Source organism: Hyla sarda, chromosome 1 (genome assembly GCF_029499605.1).
Source record: "Hyla sarda isolate aHylSar1 chromosome 1, aHylSar1.hap1, whole genome shotgun sequence".
Taxonomy (NCBI): Eukaryota; Metazoa; Chordata; class Amphibia; order Anura; family Hylidae; genus Hyla; species Hyla sarda.
The window spans coordinates 5,523,806-5,540,683 of NC_079189.1; the positions used below are offsets into that span (position 1 = coordinate 5,523,806).

At 46.9% G+C, this 16,878-nt stretch overlaps 2 protein-coding genes across 2 annotated transcripts in view; one reads left to right on the forward strand and one right to left on the reverse strand.

The window, feature by feature from the left end:
* The window catches only part of AUP1 (AUP1 lipid droplet regulating VLDL assembly factor), a 17,577-nt gene extending 15,538 nt beyond the window's left edge, over positions 1–2,039 (reverse strand). The window contains exon 1 of the mRNA XM_056539955.1: positions 1,904–2,039. The gene's annotated coding sequence lies outside the window, so the exon portion shown is untranslated. The remainder of the gene's footprint in view (positions 1–1,903) is intronic.
* An 18-nt stretch (positions 2,040–2,057) lies between these two features.
* The window catches only part of LOC130291206 (plasma kallikrein-like), a 79,846-nt gene continuing 65,025 nt past the window's right edge, over positions 2,058–16,878 (forward strand). Inside the window, exon 1 of the mRNA XM_056539777.1 lies at positions 2,058–2,190. The gene's annotated coding sequence lies outside the window, so the exon portion shown is untranslated. The remainder of the gene's footprint in view (positions 2,191–16,878) is intronic.

Below are 16,878 nucleotides of genomic sequence, written 5' to 3' on the forward strand. Positions count from 1 at the left end.
CACAGTGATCTCTGATTATGTTTCACAGGGATCTCCGATTATGTCACAGGGATCTCCGATTATGTCACAGGGATCTCCGATTATGTCACAGGGATCTCCGATTATGTCGCAGTGATCTCTGAAGATGTCACAGGGATCTCCGATTATGTCACAGGGATCTCCGATTATGTCACAGTGAACTCCAATTCTGTCACAGGGATCTCTGATTATGTCACAGGGATCTCCGATTATGTCACAGGGATCTCCGATTATGTCACAGGGATCTCCGATTATGTCACAGTGATCTCTGATTATGTCACAGTGATCTCTGATTATGTCACAGGGATCTCCGATTATGTCACAGGGATCTCCGGTTATGTCACAGTGATCTCCGATTATGTCACAGGGATCTCCGATTATGTCACATTGATCTCCGGTTATGTCACAGGGATCTCCGATTATGTCACAGTGATCTCCGGTTATGTCACAGTGATCTCCGATTATGTCACAGGGATCTCCGATTATGTCACAGTGATCTCCGATTATGTCACAGTGATCTCCGATTATGTCACAGTGACCTCCGATTATGTCACAGTGATCTCCGATTATGTCACAGTGATCTCCGATTATGTCACAGGGATCTCTGATTGTGTCACAGTGATCTCTGATTATGTTTCACAGGGATCTCCGATTATGTCACAGGGATCTCCGATTATGTCACAGGGATCTCCGATTATGTCACAGGGATCTCCGATTATGTCGCAGTGATCTCTGAAGATGTCACAGGGATCTCCGATTATGTCACAGGGATCTCCGATTATGTCACAGTGAACTCCAATTCTGTCACAGGGATCTCTGATTATGTCACAGGGATCTCTGATTATGTCACAGTGATCTCTGATTATGTCACAGGGATCTCCGATTATGTCGCAGTGATCTCTGAAGATGTCACAGGGATCTCCGATTATGTCACAGGGATCTCCGATTATGTCACAGTGATCTCCGATTATGTCACAGTGATCTCTGATTATGTCACAGTGATCTCTGATTATGTCACAGGGATCTCCGATTATGTCACAGGGATCTCTGATTATGTCACAGTGATCTCTGATTATGTCACAGTGATCTCTGATTATGTCACAGGGATCTCCGATTATGTCACAGTGATCTCCGATTATGTCACAGGGATCTCCGATTATGTCACAGTGATCTCCGATTATGTCACAGTGATCTCCGATTATGTCACAGGGATCTCCGATTATGTCACAGTGATCTCCGATTATGTCACAGTGATCTCCGATTATGTCACAGTGATCTCCGATTATGTCACAGGGATCTCTGATTATGTCACAGTGATCTCCGATTATGTCACAGGGATCTTACAATAAAGTCATAGTGATAGTGTCATCACATTCGTATCCTATGAGGCCATAGTGATTGTTTATGCTGATGTCATTAATCTCTTACGATGATGTCATAGCATAGTGATGGTGATGTCATAGTTATCTGTTATGATGATGTCATAGTTATCTGTTATGATGATGTCATAGTGGTGGTTTCGTCACATTCATCTCTAATGATGTCATAGTGATCTCTTATTATTATGATGTCATAGGGATCTCTTATTATTATTATGATGATGATGATGTCATAGTGATGGTTTCGTCACATTCATCACTTATGATGTCATAGTGATCTCTCAATATTATGATGATGTCATAGTGATCTCTTATTATGATGTCATAGTGATCTCTCAATATTATTATGATGTCATAGTGATCTCTTATTATTATGATGATGTCATAGTGATGGTTTCGTCACATTCATCCCTTATGATGTCATAGTGATCTCTTATTATGATGATGTCAGTGATGGTGCTCTCATATTATTGTCCCGTCCCCCTCATACATTACAGCGCCATCACCTGGGTCCGCAGTCTCTCTCCTCCTCCGTTATCCGCTCTCACCCGCTCGGGGCCGCCATGTTCGCTGCTGACGCGGAGAGACCTGATAGGGCCGCGCGGAGAATCCTGGGAGACACCAGAGGCCGCGGGGTCATTGACAGCACGATCAGAGCGCTAGAAAAGTCACGGGCTACAACAAGATGGCGGCAGGAAGGAAGAGTGCGCGCTCGGTAATCTGTCCCCCGGGTCCTGACAGAACCTGACACAAGGTTCCGCTACCTGTTGCCTTCATGTGTCATAATCACCAGGTGAAGTAATGCTGGGAGTTATAGTACCACAACTATTCATTATCCTGCTTATGATTATACAGCTCCCAGCTCGTCCTATTCTTTATCTATAGACAGTAATATGGTATTTCCACACGACAAAGTGGAAGTGTCAGGTTATGGTAGATAAGATGATGGAGGAAATACAAGAAGTTCCGTTTAAGAAAGATTTAGTAAGAAATAAGGAAAGGTAATGTCATAGGAATAGGTATATAGCAGGGGTGATGTCATAGGAAGAGGTATATAGCAGGGGTGATGTCATAGGAAGAGGTATATAGCAGGGGTGATGTCATAGGAAGAGGTATATAGCAGGGGTAATGTCATAGGAAGAGGTATATAGCAGGGGTGATGTCATAGGAAGAGGTATATAGCAGGGGTAATGTCATAGGAAGAGGTATATAGCAGGCGTGATGTCATAGGAAGAGGTATATAGCAGGGGTAATGTCATAGGAAGAGGTATATAGCAGGGGTGATGTCATAGGAAGAGGTATATAGCAGGCGTGATGTCATAGGAAGAGGTATATAGCAGGGGTAATGTCATAGGAAGAGGTATATAGCAGGGGTGATGTCACTGGAAGAGGTATATAGCAGGCGTGATGTCATAGGAAGAGGTATATAGCAGGGGTAATGTCATAGGAAGAGGTATATAGCAGGGGAGATGTCATAGGAAGAGGTATATAGCAGGGGTGATGTCATAGGAATAGGTATATAGCAGGGGTGATGTCACTGGAAGAGGTATATAGCAGGGGTGATGTCACTGGAAGAGGTATATAGCAGGGGTGATGTCTCTGGAAGAGGTATATAGCAGGGGTGATGTCACTGGAAGAGGTATATAGCAGGGGTGATGTCACTGGAACAGGTATATAGCAGGGGTGATGTCACTGGAAAAGGTATATAGCAGGGGTGATGTCACTGGAAGAGGTATATAGCAGGGGTGATGTCACAGGAAGAGGTATATAGCAGGGGTGATGTCACTGGAAGAGGTATATAGCAGGGGTGATGTCATAGGAAGAGGTATATAACAAGGGTGATGTCACTGGAAAAGGTATATAGCAGGAGTGATGTCATAGGAAGAGGTATATAGCAGGGGTGATGTCACAGGAAGAGGTATATAGCAGGGGTGATGTCATAGGAAGAGGTATATAGCAGGGGTGATGTCATAGGAAGAGGTATATAGCAGGGGTGATGTCATAGGAAGAGGTATATAGCAGGGGAGATGTCATAGGAAGAGGTATATAGCAGGGGTGATGTCACTGGAAGAGGTATATAGCAGGGTGATGTAATAGGAAGAGGTATATAGCAGGGGTGATGTCATAGGAAGAGGTATATAGCAGGGGTGATGTCACTGGAAGAGGTATATAGCAGGGGTGATGTCATAGGAAGAGGTATATAGCAGGGGTGATGTCACTGGAAGAGGTATATAGCAGGGGTGATGTCATAGGAAGAGGTATATAGCAGGGGTGATGTCACTGGAAGAGGTATATAGCAGGGTGATGTCATAGGAAGAGGTATATAGCAGGGGTGATGTCATAGGAAGAGGTATATAGCAGGGGTGATGTCATAGGAAGAGGTATATAGCAGACACTTTGGGCCCCTTAGTAACACTGAGTTTGGTATAAGCACAACAGCCTACCTGAGTGTTGTTATTGACCATGTCCAAGTCAGATATTTTTTTTATTGAAGTTTTATAAACATTTTTTAGGACATACAGACAAAGATACACCCCCCCCCCCCCCCCGATCACTGTGGAGCCATCTTCTGATGATACTTCCAGAAGGATATTGCCCCATGTCACATGACATCACATGATTTCATACACTGGACTCCAATGGCCTCCACAGTCACCAGATCTCATCCTATAGATCACCGGTGGGATGTGGTGGAACCGGAGATTCTCATCATGGATCCGACAAATCTACAGCAACTGTGTGATGTCATCATGTCCGTATAGAGGAACTGTGTGATGTCATCATGTCCGTATAGAGGAACTGTGTGATGTCATCATGTCCGTATAGAGGAACTGTGTGATGTCATCATGTCCGTATAGAGGAACTGTGTGATGTCATCATGTCCGTATAGAGGAACTGTGTGATGTCATCATGTCCGTATAGAGGAACTGTGTGATGTCATCATGTCCGTATAGAGGAACTGTGTGATGTCATCATGTCCGTATAGAGGAACTGTGTGATGTCATCATGTCCGTATAGAGGAACTGTGTGATGTCATCATGTCCGTATAGAGGAACTGTGTGATGTCATCATGTCCGTATAGAGGAACTGTGTGATGTCATCATGTCCGTATAGAGGAACTGTGTGATGTCATCATGTCCGTATAGAGGAACTGTGTGATGTCATCATGTCCGTATAGAGGAACTGTGTGATGTCATCATGTCCGTATAGAGGAACTGTGTGATGTCATCATGTCCGTATGGAGGAACTGTGTGATGTCATCATGTCTATATGGAGGAACTGTGTGATGTCATCATGTCTATATGGAGGAAGTGTGTGATGTCATCATGTCCATATGGAGGAACTGTGTGATGTCATCATGTCTATATGGAGGAACTGTGTGATGTCATCATGTCCATATGGAGCAAAATCTCTGGGGACTGTTTCCAGAACCTTGTAGACAGTATAAAAGGGATCCAACCCGGGACTAGCAGGGTGTACCTTATAAAGTGGCCAGTGAGTGTATATTCTCATAATTCACCACCGCTGTCCTGCTGCAGCTTAGCTAAACAAACAACCACATTGAAAATGTGCACCCTAAAGTTTGACTTAGGCAACAAACCATGACCAAGAGCGCCTTCCCCAGATCACCCAAGGGCCACGCCGCCGTCCCCTCTTCTGTTATATGGTTCTCTCTCAATTGGCGCACAGCCAGGGCTGGACAAATATTTGACGACTTATCCTCTGCAGATTGTAAGGTTTGCATGTATTTTATTGAAGCTGAAAAACATAAAATAGAAGCAAAAATGTATGCAACATAAAAGGAAGTCTCTGGAAAAGGGTGTGGATCCTTCAGGCTATAACTGGTTCGGTGCCGGCCAGATTGGGGCACTGAATCTATGGGAGAGTATTCCCAGTTATAGATCACCAGAATAGACATCAGTAGACAGATGAGATGACAGGACAGACAACAATGAAGCAGCAGGACTGGAACAAGGACACTGCAGCAGGATAGGAATGTGGATACAGCAACAGGACAAGAATGTGGATACAGCAACAGGACAAGAACATGGATATAGCAACAGGTCTAGAATGTGGACACAGCAACAGGACTAGAATGTGGATACAGCAACAGGACTAGAATGTGGATACAGCAACAGGACTAGAATGTGGATACAGCAACAGGACTAGAATGTGGATACAGCAACAGGACTAGAATGTGGATACAGCAACAGGACTAGAATGTGGATACAGCAACAGGACTAGAATGTGGATACAGCAACAGGACTAGAATGCGGACACAGCAACAGGGCTAGAATGTGGATACAGGCAATAGGACTAGAATGTGGACACAGCAACAGGACAAGAACATGGATATAGCAACAGGTCTAGAATGTGGACACAGCAACAGGACTAGAATGTGGACACAGCAACAGGCCAAGAATTTGGACACAGCAACAGGCCAAGAATTTTGACACAGCAACAGGACTAGAATGTGGACACAGCAACAGGATGGGAACAAGGACGCAGCTGCAACAAAATAATGAGCAGGACAGGAATGAAGATACAGCAACAGGACTAGAATGTGGACACAGCAGCAGAATGGTAACATGGACACAGCAGAAGGACTGGAATGTGGGCACAGCAAAAGGAGTGAAACATAGGCACAGCATCAGGATGGAACATGGACAAAGCAAAAGGACTGATATTAGTTTACAATATAAGTGCTAGAACGTGAACATGGCAGCAGGACTGTAAGAGAGATTGAGTAGCCAGATAAAGACATAGACTTGGCAGCAGGACTGTAAGAGAGATTGAGTAGTCAGATAAAGACATAGACTTGGCAGCAGAACTGGATAGTGGACACATGAGCAAAACTGCAATGTGGACAAAGCAGCATGACCGCCAGGAGAAGAAACAATCAGCGGGCAAAGACAGGGAACTGTAGAACAATTACCAGATTTAGTATCTAGAAGGGTAAGACAGTAGAAGAGGTCAGAAATAGAGGACACTCCAGGACTGGTCCCTAGCATTATATAGGCTGGGGATGGACAAAATAAATGGCCCTTGCAACTCTGTAAATGCCAGGCTGCTACTGCTTGGTTTGTATCTGGCTGGTTATGAAAAATGGGCGACCCCACACTTAAAAATAATGAAAAAAGATGGGGCTGTAGTAGCAGTCTGGCGTTACCAGGGTGGCAAGGGACCTAAATAATACCAGTCTGGTACTGCCCAGTCCTTGAGCGGAATTTTTTTTTTGATGCACCAGGCCTGATGGTACCCGACTCTTCCTGGTACCCCTGTGGCGTGGGTAGCCGGGTAATAAGGGGTTAAGTGAAAGAAACAACTTGTGTACAGTGTCAAAAATATAATAAAGCAACTTACTAATATAATGTTATTAGCCATACTGCACAGATCTTTATTGCATACTGCATTGACTTTATGCCTCATGCTCTGAATGCAGAGTGCCCATCATTGCCTCAACCCACCCCTTCGTCTGCTCAAGATAAGGCCATTGATGTGAAGGGGGAGCTCATAAGATTTTAAGGTAGCAGAAAGCCTTTCTCAGATAAGACAGCAGTAAGCCTGCTCTGACTGAAACAACTGTGACTGAGAGAGGCTTCCTGCTGCCATAAAATCTAATAAGCAGTAATATAAGTTCTCCCTTCACATCAATGGTCTTGTCCTCAGCAGACAGGAGTTGAGGGCAGAGCAGGGTGGGAGCAGACTCCTTTCACAGCCTGTGATGTGATGTCACAGCTATAATGGAGAGAGCAGAGGTGGTATGGAGAGATCTGTGCATATGGCTAATAACATTATATTAGTATGGTGCTTCATTATACTTTTTCACACATGGTACACAAGTTTCTTTTGGTGGACAATCTCTTTAAAAATGCAGTGCGGGAACACAGCCTACGTCTTACCCCCTCCTTCTCTTTACCGTAATCTTCTGCTGCACTGCAGCCTCTAGTGACCATCACGTGATCACTGCAGCCTCTAGTGACCACCACATGATTACTGCAGACTCTCTAGTGACCATCACGTGATTACCGCAGCCTCTAGTGACCATCACGTGATTACTGCAGCCTCTAGTGACCATCACGTGATTACTGCAGCCTCTAGTGACCATCACGTGATTACTGCAGCCTCTAGTGACCATCACGTGATTACTGCAGCCTCTAGTGACCATCACGTGATTACTGCAGCCTCTAGTGACCATCACGTGATTACTGCAGCCTCTAGTGACCATCACGTGATTACTGCAGCCTCTAGTGACCATCACGTGATTACTGCAGCCTCTAGTGACCATCACGTGATTACTGCAGCCTCTAGTGACCATCACGTGATTACTGCAGCCTCTAGTGACCATCACGTGATTACTGCAGCCTCAAGTGACCACCACGTGATTACTGCAGACTCTCTAGTGACCACCACGTGATTACTGCAGACTCTCTAGTGACCACCACGTGATTACTGCAGACTCTCTAGTGACCATCACGTGATTACTGCAGCCTCTAGTGACCATCACGTGATTACTGCAGCCTCTAGAGACCATCACGTGATTACTGCAGCCTCTAGTGACCACCACATGATTACTGCAGACTCTCTAGTGACCACCACATGATTACTGCAGACTCTCTAGTGACCACCACATGATTACTGCAGACTCTCTAGTGACCACCACATGATTACTGCAGACTCTCTAGTGACCATCACGTGATTACTGCAGCCTCTAGTGACCATCACGTGATTACTGCAGCCTCAAGTGACCATCACGTGATCATTAGAGGCTCCAGTACAGAAGAAGGCACAGCAACGAGCACTAAGACCGCTGTCCTTAAAGTTCACAGTAAGCAGCCATCTATATAGATGGCTGCTTATTGCATGGCCAACAAGGGGTTAAGTGGGCCAGTGGGGGGGGGGGGGTAGTAAGCTGCGATCTGCAGATGTCACACGTTCTGCTTAAGCCTTGAAAGGCTCTATGGCCCAGTCTAACCCCACTAGAGGGCACTACTACTGCATTGTTACTGTGTGGAGGGCACTTGGCCTATTATGTTGTATGCGCCATCTTCAGTAATACATATCTATGCCTTGTGCCCTTGATATTTTTAGATCCTTGTAACGCCCCTGTATGTATGTGTATGTGTTGACTGCTGTCGGTGACCAGTGACATGACATGGCAGCGCAGATCAGTCACAAGGAACATCAAACATGATCAGCAGACCAGAACACAAACATCATGGTGACCGGCTGAAGGGAGATGTGAGAAACTGAGCTCATCTCTATGTACTCAGCTGCCACACCCTCAGAGCTGACAATCTAATCTGTGATACAGTGTATCACTCCCATCATCCCTGACCCGGGAAGATCACAATCTAATCCTACCGCACTATCACTCCCATCATCACTGACCCGGGAAGATCACAATCTAATCCTACCGCACTATCACTCCCATCATCACTGACCCGGGAAGATCACAATCTAATCCTACCGCACTATCACTCCCATCATCACTGACCCATGGAGATCATAATCGAATCCTACCGCACTATCACTCCCATCATCACTGACCTGTGGAGATCACAATCTAATCCTACTGCACTATCACTCTCATCATCACTGACCTGTGGAGATCACAATCTAATCCTACCGCACTATCACTCCCATCATCACTGACCTGTGGAGATCACAATCTAATCCTACCGCACTATCACTCCCATCATCACTGACCTGTGGAGATCACAATCTAATCCTACCGCACTATCACTCCCATCATCACTGACCTGTGGAGATCACAATCTAATCCTACTGCACTATCACTCTCATCATCACTGACCTGTGGAGATCACAATCTAATCCTACCGCACTATCACTCCCATCATCACTGACCTGTGGAGATCACAATCTAATCCTACCGCACTATCACTCCCATCATCACTGACCTGTGGAGATCACAATCTAATCCTACTGCACTATCACTCCCATCATCACTGACCTGTGGAGATCACAATCTAATCCTACCGCACTATCACTCCCATCATCACTGACCTGTGGAGATCACAATCTAATCCTACTGCACTATCACTCTCATCATCACTGACCTGTGGAGATCACAATCTAATCCTACCGCACTATCACTCCCATCATCACTGACCCATGGAGATCACAATCTAATCCTACCGCACTATCAATCCCATCATCACTGACCCATGGAGATCATAATCTAATCCTACCGCGCTATCACTCCCATCATCACTGACCCATGGAGATCACAATCTAATCCTACTGCACTATCACTCTCATCACTGACCTGTGGAGATCACAATCTAATCCTACCGCACTATCACTCCCATCATCACTGACCTGTGGAGATCACAATCTAATCCTACCGCACTATCACTCCCATCATCACTGACCCATGGAGATCATAATCTAATCCTACCGCGCTATCACTCCCATCATCACTGACCCGTGGAGATCATAATTGAATCCTATCACACAATCACTCCCATCATCCCTGCCCCCAGAGATCACAATCTAATCCTATCACACTCCTGATTCCTGCACCAGAGATCACAATCTTATCCTATCGCACTATCACTCCCATCATCCCTGACCCATGGAGATCACAATCTAATCCTATCACACTCATGATTCCTGCACCAGAGATCACAATCTAATCCTACCGCACTATCACTCCCATCATCACTGACCTGTGGAGATCACAATCTAATCCTACTGCACTATCACTCTCATCATCACTGACCTGTGGAGATCACAATCTAATCCTACCGCACTATCACTCCCATCATCACTGACCCATGGAGATCACAATCTAATCCTACCGCACTATCAATCCCATCATCACTGACCCATGGAGATCATAATCTAATCCTACCGCGCTATCACTCCCATCATCACTGACCCATGGAGATCACAATCTAATCCTACTGCACTATCACTCTCATCACTGACCTGTGGAGATCACAATCTAATCCTACCGCACTATCACTCCCATCATCACTGACCTGTGGAGATCACAATCTAATCCTACCGCACTATCACTCCCATCATCACTGACCCATGGAGATCATAATCTAATCCTACCGCGCTATCACTCCCATCATCACTGACCCGTGGAGATCATAATTGAATCCTATCACACAATCACTCCCATCATCCCTGCCCCCAGAGATCACAATCTAATCCTATCACACTCCTGATTCCTGCACCAGAGATCACAATCTTATCCTATCGCACTATCACTCCCATCATCCCTGACCCATGGAGATCACAATCTAATCCTATCACACTCATGATTCCTGCACCAGAGATCACAATCTAATCCTACCGCACTATCAATCCCATCATCACTGACCCATGGAGATCATAATCTAATCCTACCGCGCTATCACTCCCATCATCACTGACCCATGGAGATCACAATCTAATCCTACTGCACTATCACTCTCATCACTGACCTGTGGAGATCACAATCTAATCCTACCGCACTATCACTCCCATCATCACTGACCTGTGGAGATCACAATCTAATCCTACCGCACTATCACTCCCATCATCACTGACCCATGGAGATCATAATCTAATCCTACCGCGCTATCACTCCCATCATCACTGACCCATGGAGATCATAATCTAATCCTACCGCGCTATCACTCCCATCATCACTGACCCGTGGAGATCATAATTGAATCCTATCACACAATCACTCCCATCATCCCTGCCCCCAGAGATCACAATCTAATCCTATCACACTCCTGATTCCTGCACCAGAGATCACAATCTTATCCTATCGCACTATCACTCCCATCATCCCTGCCCCAGAGAATAGTATCTAATCCTATCACACTATCATTCCCATCATCTCTGCCCCAGAGATCACAATCTAATCATAGTACACTATCACTCCCATCATCCCTTTCCCCCAGAGATCACAATCTAATCCTATCACACTATCACTCCCATCATCCCTGCCCCAGAGATCACAATCTAATCCTATTACACTATCACTCCCATCATACCTGCCCCAGAGGTCACAATCTAATCCTATTACACAGGCGTCCTCTGGAGGAGGACAGAAGGGTCTGGAGGGAACAAATGAATCTGGAGCAGACAAAGGGGTCTGTCTGGAGGTGGCAGAGGAGTCTAGAGTGGCCAGAGGAAGACAGATGAGTATAGAGGGGTCTAAACAGGACAGAGGAGTCTAAAGGACGACAAAGGAATCTGGAGGGGACAGAGGTATCTGAAGGGGAAAGAGGGGTCTGGATGAGGACAGAGAAGTCTGGAGGAGATAGAGGATTCTAGAGGGGTATAAAGATGACAGAGGATTCTGGAAGAGACAGAGGGTTATGGAGTCTAGAGGGAACAGAGGGCTCCGAAGTAGACAGGAGTTTGAAGGAGACAGATGGGGTGTGTCTGGAGGTGGCAGAGGAGTCCAAAGAGGACAGAGGAATCTAGAAGAGGGCAGAGAATACTGGAGGAGACATAGGGGTCTGAAAAGGACAGAAGTCTGGGGGAGACAAGAGGGGTATGAGAAGGACAGAATACTTTGGAGGGGGCAAAGGAGTCTGGAGGAGGACAGAGGAGTCTACAGGGGACAGAAAAGTCTTGATGAGACAGAGGAGTCTGGACGAGGGCAGAAGACTGAACAGATGAGTCTGGAAGGGGACAGATGAGTCCCGAGACAAAAATCTGAAGGGAACAGAAGGGTCAGGAGAGGGTCAGAGGAGTCTGAAGGGGCAGAGAAGTCTAGAGGGGATGGAAAAGTTTTGAGATAGAGGAGTCTGGAGGAGGACAAAGGAGTCTTGTGACAAAAGTCTGAAAGCGACCAAGGGTACTAGAGAGGGACAGGAGTGTGAAGTAGACAGAGACATCTGGAGAAGGAATTCTATAGGGTATGAAGAGGACAGAATAGTTTGGAGGAGGCAGAGGAGTCTGGAGGAGGACAGAGGAGTCTGGAGGTGACAGATGAGTCTAGAGGGAAAAGAGGGGTCTTAAGGAGATGGGTGTGTCTGGATGTGGCAGAGGAGTCTTAAGGAGGACAGAGGAGTCTGGAGAAGGACAGAGGAGTCTTAAGACAGGAGTCTGAAGGGAACAGAGGAGTCTGGAGGAGGCAGAGAAGTTTGAAGGAGGACAGAAAAGTCTGGATGAGATAGAGGGGTATGGAGGTAACAGATAAGTCTAGAGGGAACATAGGTCTCTGAATGAGACAGAGGAGTCTAGAGGTGACAGAAGGGGATTGTGGTAACAGATGAGTCTAGAGGGAACAGAGCGGTAAAGAGACAATAGTCTGAAGGAGACAGAGAGGTCTGTCTAGAGGTGGCAGAGGAGTCTAGAGGGGACAAAAGAGTCTTGAGGGGGGCAGAGGACTCAATGGAGGACAGAGGGGTCTAAAGCTCGATTCACACAGCTGAATTTATTCACTGAATTCCTACTACGTTTCCATGCAAAAACTATGGCACACAAGTGATTTCAGGCAGATCCAAGCAGAATTTCTGTGTTTAAATTCTGCCTAGAATCTTCTTAAAGTCAAAGCCCAATTGATGTCTATAAAACAGGCTGATAAGGATTATTTTCAATAAAGGAAATTCTGTAGTGGGAACCCAGCCTGAAGGGACAGAGGAGTCTGGAGGAGGACAGAGGAGTCTGGAGGAGGACAGAGGAGTCTGGAGGAGGACAGAAGAGTCTGGAGGAGGACAGAGTGGTCTGGAGGAGGGCAGATGAGTCTGGAGGAGGACAGAGCAGTTTGGAGGAGGACAGAGCAGTCTGGAGGAGGACAGAAGAGTCTGGAGGAGGACAGAAGAGTCTGGAGGAGGACAGAAGAGTCTGGAGGAGGACAGAAGAGTCTTATGGAGGACAGAGGAGTCTAAAGGGACCAGAGGGGTATGGGGGAGGACAGAGGAGTCTGGAGGGGGGCAGAGGAGTTTGAAAGAAGACAAAGAGGTCTGAAGAAGACAGAAAAGTCTATAAGGGTCTGGGGAGTCTTGAGGGGTCTGTAGGTAATAGAAGAGTCTGGAGGGGGATAGAGGAGTCTGGAGGGGGCAGGTATCTGGAGGAGGACAGATGAGTCTTGGGACAGAAGGGTCTGAAGGAGGACAGAGGAGTCTGTAGAGGGACTGAGAAGTCTTGAGGAAAACAGGAGTCTAGAGGAGGACAGAGAAGTCCCTGTCCCCAGAGATCACAATCTTATCCTATCACACTGGCAGTGTGTCACTTCCATCATCTTTGACGCTAACAGATCACAATCTAATCTCCCTATCTAACAGAATAAAGGGGTCTGGAGGAGGACAGAAGAGTCTGGAGAGAAAAGAGGGGCCCAGAGGAGAACACCGAAGTCTGGAGGAGGACAGAAGAGTCTGGAGAGAAAAAATGGGCCTAGAGGAGAACACCGAAGTCTGGAGGAGGACAGAAGAGTCTGGAGAGAAAAAATGGGCCTAGAGGAGAACACAGAAGTCTGGAGGAGAACAGAACAATCTGGAGGGGACAAGGGTCTGGAGAAGGACATAGGGGTCTAGAGGGGGACAGATGGGAAGCCTGCAGGGGTCTGAATGGAACTAAGAAGTCTAGAGGAGACAAATGGGCCTGTCTGGAGGTGGCAGAGGAGTCTGAAGAGAACAGAGGAGTCTACAGTGGGCAGAGAGGTCTGGAGGGGACAGAGGTATCTGAAGGGGCAGAGGGGTCTGGAGGGGACCAAGGGCTCTAAAGGGGACAGGGGTATCTGGAGGGGACTGAGGGCTCTGGAGGAGGACAGAGAAGTCAGGAGGAGAAAGAGGATTCTAGAGGGGTCTGAAGAGGACAGAGGAGTCTGGATGAGGAAGAGCATTCTGGGAGAGACCGGAGGGTATGGATGAGTCTAGAAGGAACAGAGGGGTCTGAAGTAGACAGGAGTTTGGAGGACACAGTGGGGTCTGTCTGGAACAGAGGAGAGTAAGGGTCTATTCACACGTACAGTATTCTGCGCAGATTTGATGCGCAGGATTTCAAGCTGTGTTCAGTCATTCAGTTTACATTGAAATCTGCAGCAGAAAATCCTGTGCATCAAATCTGCGCAGAATACTGTACGTGTGAAATGACCATAAAAAAAGGAAAAAAAGAAGTCTGAAGGAGAAGATGGTGGGTTCTTAATGCAACAGAGGAGTCTGGAGGAGGGAACAGAGGAGTCTGGAGGAGGGAACAGAGGAGTCTGGAGGAGGGAACAGAGGAGTCTGGAGGAGGGAACAGAGGAGTCTGGAGGAGGGAACAGAGGAGTCTGGAGGAGGGAACAAAGGGGTCTGGAGGAGGGAACAGAGGGGTCTGGAGGAGGGAACAGAGGGGTCTGGAGAGAACAGAGGAGTCTGGAGGAGGGAACAGAGGGGTCTGGAGAGAACAGAGGAGTCTGGAGGAGGGAACAGAGGGGTCTGGAGGAGGGGACAGAGGAGTCTGGAGGGAACAAAGGGGTCTGGAGGAGGGAACAGAGGGGTCTGCAGGAGGGAACAGAGGGGTCTGGAGGGCGACATATAAGGAAACAGAGGAGTCTAGATTAAGACAGAAGGATATGAAGGAGGATAGATGGGTCTAGAGAGGACAGAGGAGTCTGGAAAAGGAAAGAGGAGTCTAGAGGGGTCTGGAGCAGACAGAGTGGTATGAGGTGACAGATGAGTCTAGAGGGAACAGAGGGGTTTGAATGAGACAGAGGAGTCTTAAGATGACAGAGGGGTCTGTCTGGAGGTGGAAGAGGAGTCGAGGGGGCAGAGAAGTCTGAAAAGGACAAAGGAGTCTGAAGGGGACAGAGGAGTCTGGTGGGGACAGAGAAGTCTAGAAAAGGACAGAGGGGCCTGGAGAAAAACAGAGGAAACTAAAGGGGTTAAAGGGGTCTAGAGGGAGACAGATGAGTCTGAAGGGAACAGAGGAGTCTAGAGGAGAACAGAAGAGTATGGAGGAGGACAGAGGGGTCTGGAGGAGGACAGAGACGTCTGAAGGGGGAAAGAAGAGTCTAGAATGGACAGAGGAAGATAGAGGAGTCTAGAAGGGACAGATAAGTCTGGTGGAGACAAAGGAATTTAGAGGAGTCTGAAGGGGACAGAAGACGTCAGTATTTAGTGCAGGGAGGACAGTGTGCACTAATGAGGTCAGTATAGACGGAGGACAGTGTGCGGTAATGAGGTCAGTATAGATGGAGGACAGTGTGCAGTAATGAGGTCAGTATAGATGAAGGACAGTGTGCACTAATGAGGTCAATATAGATGGAGGACAGTGTGCGGTAATGAGGTCAGTATAGATGGAGGACAGTGTGCGGTAATGAGGTCAGTATAGATGGAGGACAGTGTGCGGTAATGAGGTCAGTATAGATGGAGGACAGTGTGCAGTAATGAGGTCAGTATAGATGGAGGACAGTGTGCGGTAATGAGGTCAGTATAGATGGAGGACACTGTGCGGTAATGAGGTCAGTATAGATGGAGGACAGTGTGCGGTAATGAGGTCAGTATAGATGGAGGACAGTGTGCGGTAATGAGGTCAGTATAGATGGAGGACAGTGTGCGGTAATGAGGTCAGTATAGATGGAGGACAGTGTGCAGTAATGAGGTCAGTATAGATGGAGGACAGTGTGCAGTAATGAGGTCAGTATAGATGGAGGACAGTGTGCAGTAATGAGGTCTGTATAGATGGAGGACAGTGTGCAGTAATGAGGTCAGTATAGATGGAGGACAGTGTGCGGTAATGAGGTCAGTATAGATGGAGGACAGTGTGCAGTGAGGAGGTCAGTATAGATGGAGGACAGTGTGCAGTAATGAGGTCAGTATAGATGGAGGACAGTGTGCAGTAATGAGGTCAGTATAGATGGAGGACAGTGTGCAGTGAGGAGGTCAGTATAGATGGAGGACAGTGTGCAGTAATGAGGTCAGTATAGATGGAGGACAGTGTGCAGTAATGAGGTCAGTATAGATGGAGGACAGTGTGCAGTAATGAGGTCAGTATAGATGGAGGACAGTGTGCGGTAATGAGGTCAGTATAGATGGAGGACAGTGTGCGGTAATGAGGTCAGTATAGATGGAGGACAGTGTGCGGTAATGAGGTCAGTATAGATGGAGGACAGTGTGCGGTAATGAGGTCAGTATAGATGGAGGACAGTGTGCGGTAATGAGGTCAGTATAGATGGAGGACAGTGTGCAGTAATGAGGTCAGTATAGATGGAGGGCAGTGTGCAGTAATGAGGTCAGTATAGATGGAGGACAGTGTGCAGTAAGGAGGTCAGTATAGATGAAGGACAGTGTGCAGTGATGAGGTCAGTATAGATGGAGGACAGTGTGCAGTAATGAGGTCAGTATAGATGGAGGACAGTGTGCATTAATGAGGTCAGTATAGATGGAGGGCAGTGTGCAGTAATGAGGTCAGTATAGATGGAGGACAGTGTGCAGTAATGAGGTCAGTATAGATGGAGGACAGTGTGCAGTAATGAGGTCAAAATAGATGGAGGACAGTGTGTGGTAATGAGGTCAGTATA